Raw genomic sequence first — 16,096 nt, 5'->3', positions numbered from 1 at the left:
ACCTCTTTCCCCTCTCTACCACCATGATTGACGGACCCACACCTTTAATTCGGCATGGTGGAGTCACCACCATCCGATTCACCACATCCCTAGCTTCGTCTTGGAGTCTGCCAGCTGGCCGACCCCACCTCGCCTTGAATTGCACCCGACCAAGCTCCAATTTTGGAGTCTCACCCCTGCCTTGCCGTTAAGGTAGAGCTTAGTCGTGGCCGAGGGCAACTTCTCCATCTGAACACTCCACGCTAATCCACATGCACCACTAGACTCACCTCAACCTCCTCTCCACTAAAGATGGCAATGGGTAATTACCCACTGGGTATATGCTACCCATACCCTTACCCATGAGAAAATATTTTACCCGTTAATTTACCCATACCCATGTACGGGTAAGAGTTTTTTTTCCATATCCTTACCCACGCGGGTAACGGGTAACCCATGGGTTATCCTTACCCATGATTCCAAGAATACTTGTAAAAAATAAATACATATTTAAATATTTCAGGCTTCCAATTTCAACCAAAGCATCACAAGTCATTAATAAAATCGTCAAATATACGAGCTCTATGAATACCTGATCAAGTAATCTAATAGATAAATCCACCATTACTAGATAACAAGTGGCAAAATTCACAAGTTCCCATGTTGTGTGGCCGCTACAAGGAGATAGGGGAAAGGGGAGGGAGCGGATGAGTGAGGTACTAAGGTGAGGGCCTATGGTTTGACAACATTATATATGATTTTTATTGGACTTGGGTTGTGTATGGTGATTTTGGCCCATGATTCTAACTTATTGAATCGGGTTAAAATTACCCATGGGTTAACGGGTATGGGCAATAGAGTCCCATACCCTTACCCGCTTTACCCGCTGGGTAAAGCTTTTTTCCATTATCTTACCCATGGGTGAAAAAATTAGCCATACCTTTACGCTAATAAGGTAATTACCCATCAGGTTTTGGGTAAAAATTGCCATCTTTACTCTCCACCCTGCGCACCTTCGCTGAAGCTCCACTGCCTTGCTAGTTGAAAGCCCTACTTTGATTTTGGATAATTAATGAAACCTAGAGACTAATCATTATGCTAAGTGTGTAGACATGAAATGATAAGTCCCATGCCAAGTGATGAAGCTAGAGGATCATGGTGATGGTGATGATGACCACAAGGTGATCAAGTGCTCAACTTGGACTAGAAGAAAGAGACAAACAAAAATCCTTTGGAGATCAAGGCAAGGTAAAAGATAGGTTTTTTTGGTTTTGGTGATCAAGACATCATAGAGGGTGTGATCACACATAGGATAGATAGTCGTAGTATAAAGAGGAGAATTATTTAGCTAAGTGGTTTATCGAGTGCCACTAGGTGACATTGTTCACGTGCATGCATTTAGAACCTAGTGAGCTAACTTAACTCATTTGAAGAAAATAATTGTGAAAATGCTAACACACATGCACACGATGATATACACATGGTGACTGGCGAGCGTTCTCAGGGTTTAGCACTATACGTAGGGAGCTGCGCGTCCGGTCACCTTCTAGGTTCATCGGACGCAGGTGACCGAACACTGGGTGAACATTATTCACCATCCCATCCGGGTGACGTAGCGTGGACGTGCAAGCTGAGGAAGCACCGGATATAGGGCCGAGTCTGGTCACCAGTCATTACTGACGGTCCTTAACTACCATAAAGCAACCCGTCAACCAATCATAATAAGGATTAATACAACATAATATCAATGTAGTATAGGGGAGTATTTAACCAAATTCTACAGTTTTGTAGAATCTGTGCTCTATAGGGGTGTATCAGGAAATACAGAGGAGATATGAAAAATATCGAGCTAAAAAGAATATTTTTTAGTGAAACCAAATGGAGAAGAATCTAGAAGACACGAGAAGACACATCGGTGAAGGCAGGACCCACCTAGAACTGGGCCAGGTCGGCCGACCCAGCCCCAAGGGTGGCTGCCCTAGGTGGGACCCACCTGCCAGCGAGCTTCTACCATGATCCTCCACCACCTCCAAGGATTGATCTCCTCTATCCATTCAAGTCGGTTTGATCCAACCGGCCTATAAAAATAGAGCCCCTCCCCCTAGAGAAGAGCATTGAGGACCAAGTTGTAACAGAAACGTCTAAACTATAAGAGATTAAGTCTAATAGTGACCACTTCCGCAATCAAACTATCAGACTTAAGCCCATATAATCCCGGTAGTCCGTGAAATCCTGAAGGATCTCAAACTTTTCCACTCACACAACCATGATCATAATAAGTTTAGCGGTCGCCGTTCATGCATTACATAACGTTCACAAATAAGTCATTTACATTGGAGTTCAAATAAAGTTATTACAAACCATATTTTTTAAGTAGTAGCGGAAGCAAATAGTTTCTGAAACACACATGCTTAGTTTGATTACAGTGCCAGAGTCTGATCAATCCCACAACAGTAAAAGATAAGTCAGAGTGACCACGCCCTTGGTCTATGCATCTCCCATAGCTGTATAGAGACAATTAATGCAGTACCCATAATACATATGTCCATCTGCAAATTAAACAACATGGGAACATAACCCTGAGTACGAGAATGTACTCAGCTAGACTTACCCGTCATAAACCAGAAATAGTTGACTCCAAGGATCATGTAAGGCTTTATAGTGGGCTAGCTTGACAACACTTTTTGCATAAAAGAGCTTAAGCTACAAAGTGAGTAACCTTTCTTTTATTTAGATCAAGTTAGTAATCATTAACCTATCATCTAGTTTCGCACCTGTGCTATAACAATCACTTTATCCAATACAGATGTAGTACCAATTTAATGTAGCATTTCCAGCTTCATCAACATACCATAACCATCTAGTGTTCCATAACATTACTACGATGACGAAGCTCAAGTCAAGTGCTCACTATCCAGAAGCGATGGCGATTCGAATCGATTTCTAACCAGCTGGTGATTTATTCCCCACACAAACCACACTTACCAGCCAAAGTGAGCTATAGGTCACCAGATGCACTATTTAGGACCAAATCGCGGGTTCAGTAGGCACCACCATACCCAGGGACCGGCTGACTACCAAGGAAGGTCAGTAGGGTTCACTATGAAGCCTTTCAAAAGTTCGTCTAACAAGTTAGGGCCACAAGGTCTCCAATTGGCGAGCAGATGTAGAGCCCCCCTTCTGAATGGCACAATGACACGCAGCCTATACACATAAGGACAGAGGCCGCACTATACCCGAGTCGGCAAGCCCCTCTAGTGCCCTTATGGGTAACTACTAACAAGCTAGAAAAGATCTTCATACTGAGCTAAAGCCAAAGCAATATAGCCCTCATGGTTGTACTGTTAATCCAGGGTGATCACGTACAAACAAGATCTCATATAGTAGCCGTCTTTTAACGTTAATTGCATAGTCATTAATCATCTTACAAGATCATGGATTAAGTCAAGCACTAGCAAGAACTACCCAAATGCATATCTAATAGGTATCAAGGAATTCAAGATAACAATCATCTATGATTTCGATAAGGTTATCAAGGTGGACACATGCATATGATATATGTATTAAAAGTGTATACGTAACAAGGATAATCCCAAGTTATACTTGCCTTAAGCACTTCCTCAATCCTCACACCATGTGCTTTTAGTCATCATCTTCTGATCTTCAGCGTCCACAAATGGTTCTCGTCTACTCGTAGCAAACACCAAGCATAGGCAAACATTCAAGCACACAAAGAGAGGACAACTAAAAACATTTTACACCAATCAAAGCAAAAAGGCTTGAAAATAACATACCAAAAGACAACTATTGCTATGGTCATGAGAAACGTCGGAACCAAAACTATCATTAAAAAGAAATGACTACCGGAAGTTTTGGATATAAAAGAAACAAAACAATACAAGCTCTATTTATTGTATTTTAATAAAACCATAGAATAAATTATTAATCCAGATTAAACAAATCATATTTAAATATAAAACCGAGTTGAAACTATTCATATTTTATTTTCTAAATGTTTTCACACAATTTATTCAACAAGTCAAGCTTTATCTTTGCAAAAGAAATAAACATATAAACAATTGTGTAAGGAGCACGTTTGGTCTAACTAAATTATTATAATTATAAATATATGTATTAACATTAATCAAATTAGAGTTTATTTATGAAAGATCGATATTTAACTTATATTACTTTTAATTATAACCTTGGGTGCATATATATTAATCAATTTAATATTCAACTATATATATAGAAAAATATGTGACAACTAAATAAAAGCACTAATATTTCAAGGTTGAACTAAGCATCTTATAATTCAAAAGGCATCAAAGTTGATATTAATTAGATTAACATTAATTTATGGAAAGACCGAAATATGAACCTATGTTGCTTTTAATTAGAAACTCAATTGCATAAGCATAAATTAAATTAATATTTAACTTATAAAATTTAAAGATATGAGATTGTTAAACATCGTCGCTAATACGTAGTTTCGATCGACACGATCGCACGCAACTAGAACCAAATTATAACCCTAGTTTATTTTTAATTAGAAAGCTATCAAGTAAATATTAATCAATTTACATTTAACTTAATAGATTCACTCCTCACTTCTGTATAGATCACACCAATTCAAAACTAAGTAACTTGAACAGGGAAAACAAACTTAAACGGATAAATGACATCTATTCTATGGCCGGCAGCAAACTGGTAATTACCTCGTCTTGTTCGTAGGTGCAGATCGTTTTCTTCCTCTGTGGACGTGAGCTCCAGCCAGGGATAAGAAAAGGCAGGGGCCGAGCAGTTGGCCAACTCACCCTTGAAGGGCATGCCTGCTGCAATCTATAGGGACTTCGATCAGATAACTAGGAGTGCGGGTCATGACTTGTGGAGTGTTGACAGAACAGATCAAGACACCTGTATGTACAGAGAACCTGCAATCTGTAGGGACTGCCACAGAAGTGATGGAGGAGGGAACCTGGGAGGGGGCATCGGGGACACCTGTGCTGAATGGTGTCATCTATGTTGAGAGGGAAGAAGAGGTCCATGCGTTGGAGGTGGAAGAAGGTGCTGATATAGCTCAGGTGGAAGAGTTGGAGAAGGGTTCTGGGGAGGGTGTTGAGGTGGAAGGTAAGGGACACTGTGTGGTGGTGGCCCAGGACAGTCAAGCTAAAACAAAAGTGTTGGGTGCGGCGATGATTCCAGAGGTCGTGCTGTCCCCTGCTAGGGTGAGTCCGCGACTGGCTGGTGTTGCGGCTGAACACACTTTAGTGCAGACTGAGCGCTTGATGCTGTCTAGGAATTTGGAGTGCAGCAAAGGTAACGAATCCATGATCCCCTCTTGTTTTTCTTCCGTTGCTTTGGCTGTGGATAACTTGCAGAAGTTAGGCTTAGAGGTGAGCAGCAGTTGTTGTAGGTCTTTTGAACTGAATGTGCAGAGTTTAGTGGAAAAAGATTTTAGCTACAGTGGGCGTGGGTATGATCTGGAGATAAATGAGGCGGAGTTGTCTGATGTTGACTCAGTTGAATATGAGGGGTTTGAGAAGAAAGCACTAGAATTTTTATGTGGGGACCTAATGGAGGAAATCTTTGACGATGATAGTTATCACCTAAGTAGTGATCTTAAAATCGTTCAAAGGAAGTCTGCGCTAAGTCGTCTAGAAGGAAGGCTTCGGAAAATTGAAATTAAAGCTTAACAAGATCAATGTAAAATGAGAGGTGTTTTTTTTTGGAATAGCAGAGGTCTTCGCGACTTGGCTAAAACCAAATTTCTGAGTAATACTTCAAGGGAGCAGGAACTAGATTACATTGCTCTCCTAGAAACTAGCAAAAAGGATTTTTCACAAGCTAAGCTTGATAGGTATTGTGGGGGGACGAAATTTGTGTGGCACTGGACTGAACCGTTTGGAAGGCCAGGCGGTATCCTACTAGGTGTAAATTTAGATGTTTGCGATGTTGGTAGTATTGAGGAGGGGGACTTCTTCATCAAGTTTCACCTCAGGAACAGAGTTGATGACTTCCATTGGTGCTTAGTAGTAGTATATGGGGCAGCTCAACCTGAGTTTAAAGAAAAATTCCTAACTGAATTAGTACAGGCATGCAGGAAAGTAAAATCCAAGTGAGAAAAACAATTATAAATTCGATGGTCGATGGCCCTTTTTATTTAACGCCATCATAGATGGGCTAAATTTAAGGGAAATCGAGATGTCAGGAAGAAAATTCACTTGGGCCAATTCCAAAAGTGTCCCAACCTATGAGAGATTAGATAGGGTACTAGCTAGTACGGAGTGGGAGCAAAAAATTCCCCAAGTCACTGTTGATGCACTGGATAGGGAAATCTCTGATCATACTCTCCTTTTGCTTTGCACAGTTGAGAAGGTGCAAAGAAGGAGCCAACCTGAGTTCAAATTCGAACTTAGTTGGTTCCTTCAAAAAAATTTTTGAGACTGTCACAAGAATTTGGAACAGTGTAAATTATGGATCAATCCCAATGAAGAGATGGCAGAATAAGATAAGATTAAGGCAATTCTTGAGAGGTTCGGCAAGAAATGTGAATGGAAATTGTAGAAAAGAAAAGTAGGAGTTGTTCCGGCTAGCTGGGGAACTGGATATAAAAGCATAATCCCAGATTTTGAGCCAGCAGGTGCTAGACCTGAAGCAAAGTATGAAAGAAAGAATTGCACAATTGCTTCGGGAAGAAGAAATAAAGTGGTTCCAAAGAGCAAAGTCTAAGGATTTGCTAGAGGGGGACAACAATACTAAATATTTCCATTTGTTGGCCAATGTAAAGAGAAGAAAAACAAGGGTTTTTCCAACTTGAACAAGAAGGGGAAGTAATCGAAGGACAGGAAAATTTAAAAGTTTTCATAACAAAATATTATAAGGATTTGTTTGGGTCATCACAGAGAAGTATCTTCTCTCTTGATGAATCACAAATAAATGATATACATCAGATTAATGAGGAGTGAAAGGATCAAGATGCCCAAGAGGGGGTGAATTGGGCTTCTCTAAAAATTTAAGCAACCTATAAGCCTCAATTCAACCCTTGTGCCTAAGAGTGTTCTAGAGAGCTATCGGATAAGAGTTTTGCAACCTAGTTCCAATCCTATTCTAGCATGGCAATTCTAAGAATGTAAAGTACTAGTAAGTGCTAGAATGTAAAGGATGCGACGAAGAGGAATGTGGTGATGTTTTGCCGATGTATCAGAGAGTCGCCACTCTCCACTAGTCCTTGTTGGAGCACCGATGCAAGGGTCTTGCTCCCCCTTGGTCCGTGCAAGGACCAAGTGCTCTCTACGGGCTGATTCTTCAACACTCCGTCGTGGTGAATCGCCCACAACCACTCACAAGCTTGACACGAGCCACCCACAAGACCTTCGGGTGATCTTCGTGCCTCCAATCACCACCAAACCATCTAGGTGATGGCGATCACCAAGAGTAACAAGCAAAGAACTCTCACTTGACCCAAACAAGGCACTAGAGAGTGGTGGATGCACACTTGAACTCTTGGAACTCACTAGACAAGGATTCACTCAAGAAATCACTCAATTCTCAATCCTCTCTAGGCTCTTGCTTCTCTCTTGCATCACAAGGTGTTTTTCAGCTGAACAAATGAGCAAGAGACCTCTCTTGGACAAGGTGGAGGAGTATAAATAATCCCCATCAAGTCCAAGGGTCGGCCACTCGATTTCAACAGAAAACGAGTGCACCAGACGCTCTTTATGTTGCACCAGACGCACTTCGCAGAGAGTCCGGTGCAACCTTAATGGCTAGTTGTACTTGAAAAACTTCCTCACACCGGACGCTTCTACAATCGTCCAGTGTCTCACTCAAGTCTCGTCTGGTGAGAAACATGTTTTGCAACCCTCTCTGGGTAAGGGACCGGACGCACCCCGTAGAGTCCGATGCGTGCGTTCGGTGCGCGCGTTTGGGCCAGGAAAGCCATGAGTGTATGAGGCTCGGAGGCTCAGCCGGATCCGACACCCCTCGACGAAAGGGGGACGAGACAATCAAGCCAGATCACAAAGGCTTGCCGGGAAAAAAGAGATTAATAAAGCCCTCGAAGGAGTCTACCGATTCCTGTGAGGCCTCAGGGGCTACCCCTGCGGGGGATGCTCGCGCGTCCCCCATGGAAACTCAATGACCAGTAAACCCCTACTCGACCACCAGTGCTCGAGTAGGGGCTCATGATACTTCTAACGTCGTTACCAAAAGTAGATTAACTAATCTTGATAACGATGCCAAAAATGGTAACCACCTCTCATGCCACTTAAGCCAAGTTGTCATCCCCAACATGGCAGAGAGATGCGGTATTGAAATATGCAAATGCTTCTCTAACAACTATATGAATGTGTATCTGCAAGCGCATAGATAATACCGATGGAGCATTTTAACCAGAAAGTATTCTAGGTATCGTTATTTATATTTTTACCACTAGGAAGGGAATGCTAAAGAATAAATGAGGAATATGAGTATCATTGCATGTGTAATGATAAGCTTCCATCTATCTCTCTGAATACAGGGTAAGTTTCACATAAAATATAGATAATGAATGAATGGTGACAAAAGATAAATACACTGATCAGCATAAACAACCACATAAAATAATGATAAGCACCTCAACAGATATTCTAGCAAGTCATTAGCATAGAATTAGGAAAAACTACAAGAATATTTCCTAAGTCATTCTAACTATACAGTCTTAGCATATTATGATTAGTGCAACTATACATGGCAATCATGGCTAGATAAAAGGTTCATTCATGTGTAGTGAGTATTACTAAGGAAGATGAAGAACAGAGTAATCGTTTCCCCTTAATAGTACTGCTCTGCCTGCCCTATAAACGGGAGGAGGACTACAGAGGATTCAACAAGACTGTCACTCCCGCGGTCTACCTCATGTTGTGGAATATAAGGTACAATCACAGATAAATACGATATAGGCACCACGCCTACACAATATCTATCATTTACCCATGGTACCAATGGACAAGCCATTATTGGATAAACTTTATACGATCCTAAACATGGATAAAACTCAGATCTAACTAAGCCAAGTATATAAGCATAATAAACTAAGAACAATATAATTGAGAATATAAGAAAATAGAATAAAGTCATAATCAATATAATGAAATAGACCAAAGTCATATTAATAATAATGAAGAACAATGATGAACAATGAAGAACTAGTGCGAGAATTACAAAGAATCCTCTTCATAGATCCAGAAACCAATCGAAGATTGACTCCTTCTAGTTCTAATCCTCTGTAGCTATGCTAAACTAGAAATCTAGTTGATGTGGTGGTTCTAGGGCTTGATCAGGGGCTTCTCCTCTTGAGATGAATCTGAATAATGAATTGTTGGCTCTCTCCAGGGGGCAGGGGCCTTGCTTATATAGCCTCCTCAAATGAACGTCGGTCGTCGTATCAAACCGACCTTAATTGTGTGGTTTAGATTGATCCTCAAGGTCGATGGAGCAAGATCCATGAGGGGGAGCCTGATTGGCTAGGGGGCTAGGGCGGCCGCCCCACCCCCTAGGGCGGGTGCCCTAGGGTTGGCGCCCCTCGGCTTCTCGCCTCTTCTAGAGTCTTCTAGATTGTAGAAAGTTGCGTGGTTAGTTATTATCTCTATGTAATCATGACATGTGGGCCTTTTCTCCATAGTTTTTGATAACCCCCTGCAGAAATAGACTTTCACCAAAACTCGTGGAATTCTATCAGTATAAACCCTAATTCTAGCTATTAGTTGCATATAGATCATTTTCCATGATTAGTTGATGGTTAAAATTGATACTTAAGGACCGTCAACAACTCTCCAAGCTTACATTTTGCTCGTCCTTGAGCAAACATAAACTCTTTGGTGGATCAGGAGTTGCTGCAATGCTTTCTCACCTTAAAGATACACATGCTTTCAAATAAGATCTCACCTCTAAGTTAGAGCAAACAATTAAGATTTAAAACTTACTCATTTTACCTTTCACCATGGGGCTTGTAACCGTTAGCTGTGTCTTGACTAGTTGAAGGATAGAACGGTCAAGTCAAGCGCCATGTTTCTTGCTCTTTGATCAACTATAATTCCAGAGTTCTTGCAGATTTTCAAATAAAACTCAGAGATTCCGTGTATGACTCTCTCAATTCTCTCTTTTGTGGTATTTTTGGATCCTCACCAAGGCGTTGATGGTGTATGCCTTTCTCTCAAGATATGTGGTTTTTATGGTATGAGGCATAGTAACAATGCCTTCTCTCTTACCCTACTTCTAATAAGGCTTTTGATATCTGGAGCTCATAGGTGGGAGATAGAGTATACATATTTACAAGACATTTATTGCATAGTCAAACTGCGGATCCAAAGGAACAAGTCATAAAGTCAAATCAAGATGTGGATATGTGGCGAATGAATGGTGATGATGGTGGTAGTGATGAAACAGTGATGAAAGTTTTCTTTTGCTCTTATGAAGGATACATAACTTTCTTGCACTTGTAGCTTTTCGAAGGAACTGAGATGCTCAATTATTTTTTTTCACTCAGGTGGGTCTCTTGTACCTCTAATTGTACTGTCGAACACTTGTCCATTTTTACCTCTCGTCTCACACTTTTTTTCTTTTCTGAGGTTGCCAGGCACTTGCCCCTTTTTATTTCCTCGTCTTTCTCTCTTTTTTTCTGAGCACTCATCCTTCTTGAGCAACAAAGCATGTGGTAGTAACAAATAAGATTGGAGCATTTATTTCACAGGGAATTACTGGAATATATATTTTTTCGAGTGAATCTGGAGATGGAAATGAGTGGATGTGCAAGTGATTCTTGATTCAAATAGCATGACTAGCTCCTGAGGGTCTACACAACTTGACCACACTCAATGCTCGTAAATAGTAAAATGTAAATGTGTGGTTTCTTGATCTAGTAAACATGTATGCAAGGCTGTGGTAGGATTTTAAACTGTCGTCATACAGGAACTCATCATGCAGCATTTTTAAAGTTTTTCAAAGAATAAAGTCTCCAAAATTCTAGTATCTCTAGGAACAGATAAACAGCAGCTCAAATCTTTCCATATCATATCGGTCAACAACTTAGACTTTAGATTAGGTACTCTTCCCACAAGTTCAGATTTAGAGTAAATTTCAAATCATAAAATTTATGCCTAAACTTGAAAGAAAGTTCGATTTTGAAAACTAGGTACTTGAAAGGAATACGGCAGAGCAACTATTCATCGTATCTATGTTAAGAGTTTATCATTGAGGTTCATTTTAGCATATCTACTTTGTTTTATTCTCTCCTAGTAGCAAACTTCTAAACTAAGCAAAGATATATATAAGCAAAAAAATATTTATTGGGTTTCTAAGATTATGCATCTTTTTCAGCAGAGTATAGGTATAAAGACCGATAAAAATACTTAGCTGAGTACATGGGGGTGCTCTCCCCCAAGCTGGATTTTGACGTAATTTCTTTTGATGTAACTGGCAGGTAGTAGAGGTGTACTCGTCTATTGGAGTGACTGTCGAGACAGCACTCGGACAGCGGGTAGGATGTCCTCTGATTGATGTTCTCCTTTGATCCTTGAATTTTGTAGAGCTCAAATAGACAACAAAGCTTGTGGAACTGATTAAGTGTTAGTCATAAATTCTAGCCTTGATCAAGTCGAGCTTCCTTTAATGAGTGTTATCTTTCTAGCAGGATCATAAACTCAATATTTTTATATTTTTATTTTATAAAACAAAAACATATTTATTTTATTTTTATGCCACCACAGCGAATATACTTATGAGTTTTATGCCACGAGCGTATTCACATGGGGCTTAGCATTTTTAAACAATTTTTTTTGTTTTCTCTTAAAGACAGCGTAAACAAGATTATACTATTTAGGGAAAGTAAATAATTAAGAGGAAAGGGATAACTACCAAGTGTTACCTCTTGGCACGGTGTTCGATGGTTTAAGTCCTCTGAACAGGACTCCTTATGTCCTTAGTTGTCCTAGGGCTCGTCGGATGGTGTAGCTGGTGCCTCCGGTTGTGCCTCCTCTTCTGCTATGATCTCTTTCTCCTCCCATACTTGTGTTGTGGGGTATTTATCTTTGTATCTTGACACTTCTCCTTCATAGTCCACTCATCCGTCCTCGGTGTTCTATTTCTTCTGGTTGTGGTAGCGACTTCTTCTTCTTGTTCTGTTCAGCTTAGATCCATCAACAATATAGTTATTATTAAAGTGACGACATACCTTCTCAGAGGGGAAGTGTTGGTGCACTTTTCCTATCCCAATGTAGATGATTGCTTTAGTAGTACTAAGGAACGGTCTTCCAAGGATGTTATGTGGATCATAATCATCTTCTCCCATGTCAATGACTAAGAAGTTTGTCAGGATGAAGTGGTCATCGATCTGGATGGGGACATCTTTTGCTATACCTTTGACAATTCGGTATGTCTGATCTGCCATCTGGAGTTGGATGTATTTTGGATATAGAGGCATTGTTCCGTACAGAAACTCATAGTTCAATTTGGCCATAATGTTGACACTCGATCCGGTGTCGCAGACTGCCTTCTGAAAGGAGCATCTGTTGATTGTACATTCAATTGTTGGGACACCAGGGTCTTCCTTCTTGATCAAATGAGGGGATTCGAGCTGGTGATCTTGATCATTGTGAATTGCAATGACCATCTTGGCTGATTCTGTCCATACTTGCTTCTTATTCTTGTTTTGCTTGTTCCTCCTATTCATCCTCTTTCTTGGCTCGTATTGGGGTTGTTCTAGAAACTGTGAGGTTTTATTCTTGAAAGAAAATGTCTCCTTCTTCCTCTTGATGAAGAAACTGATCTTGGCAGCGCTAGCGTAGATGATAGCTCTAGCAGTGTTTAGAAATGGTCTCCCTAGGATGATGGGTGACCTCTCATCAACACCGGTCTCTATTACTACGAAGTCTGCTGGGACATATAAGGTACCAATTCGGACACACATATTCATTAGGATTCCTTGTGGGTAGCACAATGTCAGATCTGCAAGCTACAAACACATAGTTGTATCTGATAAAGGATAAGTAAAGAATTTTTCATAGATTACTCTGGGCATGATGTTGACGCTTGTGCCAAAGTAGCAAAGTGCTTCAGGGAAGTCCGTGCTACCAATGGAGATTGGGACAACTGGGCATCTAGGATCTCCTTTCTTGATTGACAGAGATTCATCATACCACCCTCCTGCGGGGTTGCTCCAATAGGCACCTGCATCAAATATGTCTACAAGATTTGCAGATTCTAATCCTTTCAGTTGTGATGGTATACCGGGGTTAGTGGTAGGAACAACAGTAGCTATTTGATTTATCTGTGATTCTATCATTTTATTAAAGCTAATCTGGTTCTTAATGGTAGTTGAAAAATTATCCATCCTATTGTTTATAGTTTCTAGAATTTTATCATTGGATGCTAATTTCTTAGACGGGTTATCCATCAACTTACCTTGATTAGACACTAACTCTCTCAAAGGTGGTAAATTAGAATTGTTGTAAGAATTGTTACCTTGATAATTACTTGTATAGTTACCTAAGTAGTTAGGCCTTTGTTGTTGGTTCCAACCTTGATTTTGCTATGGACTGTAGTAGTTGTTGTTGATGTAGTTCACATCCTAAACCCTAAACAAAGCTTGTGGAAAACATACCTCTTACTCAGATCCTAATTTCAATACGGATTGATGAAAAAGTACAATTTTAAAGAAGAATAAATATGATGTAGCTTTCATTCTCAAATAATTTGGGGAAAACATACCTCTTACTCAGATCCTAATTTCAATATCGTGCTTTCCACAAAACAATTGGACCTCCTCAAGAAGAGGTTCCCAAGCATTATTTTGCAACTCACCAAGCAACACTTTTATGGTGGAAACAGAATCCGCCGCATTTAAGATATCAGTGTTCTTCTTTTGGAGTGTCTGACACAACACATCAGTGATCTTCATAATCATTTCCATTAGGAGTAGAATAAACACAAAATCAAATGTGACAATGATTCGTAAGGCACCACTGGCATCTCCCTGAGAATTCTTCAAAACTGAACCATCATTAGCAATTTTGTGTAGGACTGAAATTATGGCACCAAACATCTTCTGTAAGCTTAGGATAGATCTGTAGTGGGAACTCCATGTCGTGTCCCCTAGCCTTTGTCCTTGTGTCGAGCTCTCCCAATTCAATTTCACGGGAAATTTTGCGTGATTTGCTAGCAATTCATCATTGCGTTTAGGAGAAGCACTAACAACATGAAATTTGCATGCTGAAAAATTGTGTACCTCATGTACCTCCCTTGATGTTGCTACAAGGGCCAACTAAAGCTGATGACCATGCAATGAATATAATATGCATACGGGCACTCATTGAGAATTAGACCTTTCAATTCATTCCACTCCCCTCACATGTTACTGGCCCCATTGTATCCTTGACCTCTTATATCGTGTATGCTTAGGCCATTAGCTAAGAGGACAACACAAATTGACTCTTTAAGTGTCAAAGCAGTAGTATCACTAACATGAATTAGATCAAGGAAGCACTCCTTTATAAGTCCTTCCTTGTGGACATCAGGTGAAGTGTACTACCTCTGTCCTAGAAAGGTTGTAACCATGGTATGCGTGTTTCATGTTTGACCAAGTTTCTAATAAATAGCATTCAAATCTATGACTCTAAATCAATTTATTACAAAAATATATTTTGTAATTAATCCAATGGTATTTATTTGATATTACAAATATTTATACGTTTTTATCTATAATTGGTCCAACTTGGTATGCTAAAACATGATATTGTTCTAGAATTGCATTCTTTTGGGGACCAAGGTAGTATTTTGCATTTTAGGGAGCATTTTCTAACACAACCCTGTTAACCTCCTTGTTATACGAAGCCAAAAGCTTGAGCATTTCAAGAAAATTACCCCTGTTTAAGGAACCTAGAGATTCATCATGGGCTCTAAATGGACAACCTTGAAATGTCAACCACCAAAGTACAGAAAGAAAACAAGTTAAATTTTAATACTGCAGAAACTCTAGTTGCAATAAAAAAAGACATGAGAAATTGTTCTTGTTAGTTCTTACCTAATGCAAGTCACAAGCCTTCGTCTTCCTCTTGCAACCATTATCTTTTTTTCCTTAACAACCACATTGTCAATTTGAGCCATTGTTTATTAAAACACCGAACTGAATAATTGTGGGCTGAGCTAGCATCCCCCATGTGTTTTGGAAAAGAACATTCAATCCCACAATTAACTCTCTTCCAGTACTGAAACACCTGCGGCTTCGATTGGTTCAGCAGTAGCAGGCTAGCAGCAACACTACTCTGATTATTAGGATTCTGCACATAATCATTATGAGTGCCCCCTTCCAAGTTAGGAGCTTCCACTTCCACATTACTTTGAATGCCTTGGCTTGCAACTGCTTCAATACAATTAGCACTTGAACCAATCGGCTTAAAAAAGCTATTAGTGGTCGTGGTCTTTCTCTTCTTCATATTGTCCGAAATTGGAAAGGAAAATTTAGAATCACTAGTGAGTAAATTAGATAAGAGATATCACTAGATGATTTATTGTTACCTGCTGCTGCTGCCTGCTGGTGGACGAGAGGTAATTTGGATGGTAGCTGGCAATGTCAATTTGGACAGCGACAATAGTGTCCGGCGAACTAGCGATTAATAAAGGAGACAACAGGAAGACGAACAGTTTGGGCGAGAAATAGAGGAAGCCAGAGCGACAACGTGACTACATGAGTGCTTGACGCTTCGCATTATCGTATACTCCAAACAATAATGAAGGTTCTAGATAGGCCTAAATGGGCTGCTTCTTATTGGGCCTCAAATAGACAAATACACCAACATTTGGATTTTGGAATATATGGGAGGGGCTGAATAGCTAATACGTACACGCATACTCACTATATACTACAGAATTCGTAACGTGTTAGGGGGTGCCAAGCCCCCCGTGCCCCTCCCTCTGCCACTGCAACATAGTATGTGTTACGGTTAATCCAGATGATCTCATCAAATTCTTCTATCTAATAGCTCGAAGGTGGAAACAAAGTTCCCATGAAGACCGGTTCCCCAAGAGGCCTTTCCCCCATGGCTCTGTAGGTATCTGTGATGACCGGTTCCTCAACGGGCAT

At 40.3% G+C, this 16,096-nt stretch overlaps 1 long non-coding RNA gene across 1 annotated transcript; it reads right to left on the bottom strand.

Annotated features, from left to right (window-relative positions):
• On the bottom strand, nt 2,292-5,099 carry LOC110433166. Its single transcript, XR_002450571.1, has 3 exons — nt 4,897-5,099; nt 4,698-4,821; nt 2,292-3,666 (listed from the first exon to the last, which is right to left on the bottom strand). It is a non-coding gene; the product is annotated as an uncharacterized LOC110433166 (long non-coding RNA).

Source organism: Sorghum bicolor, chromosome 2, assembly GCF_000003195.3.
Source record: "Sorghum bicolor cultivar BTx623 chromosome 2, Sorghum_bicolor_NCBIv3, whole genome shotgun sequence".
NCBI classification, from domain to species: domain Eukaryota; kingdom Viridiplantae; phylum Streptophyta; class Magnoliopsida; order Poales; family Poaceae; genus Sorghum; species Sorghum bicolor.
Note: the sequence above shows the minus strand (reverse complement) of the source record. Positions and strands in the feature narration are given on the sequence as shown.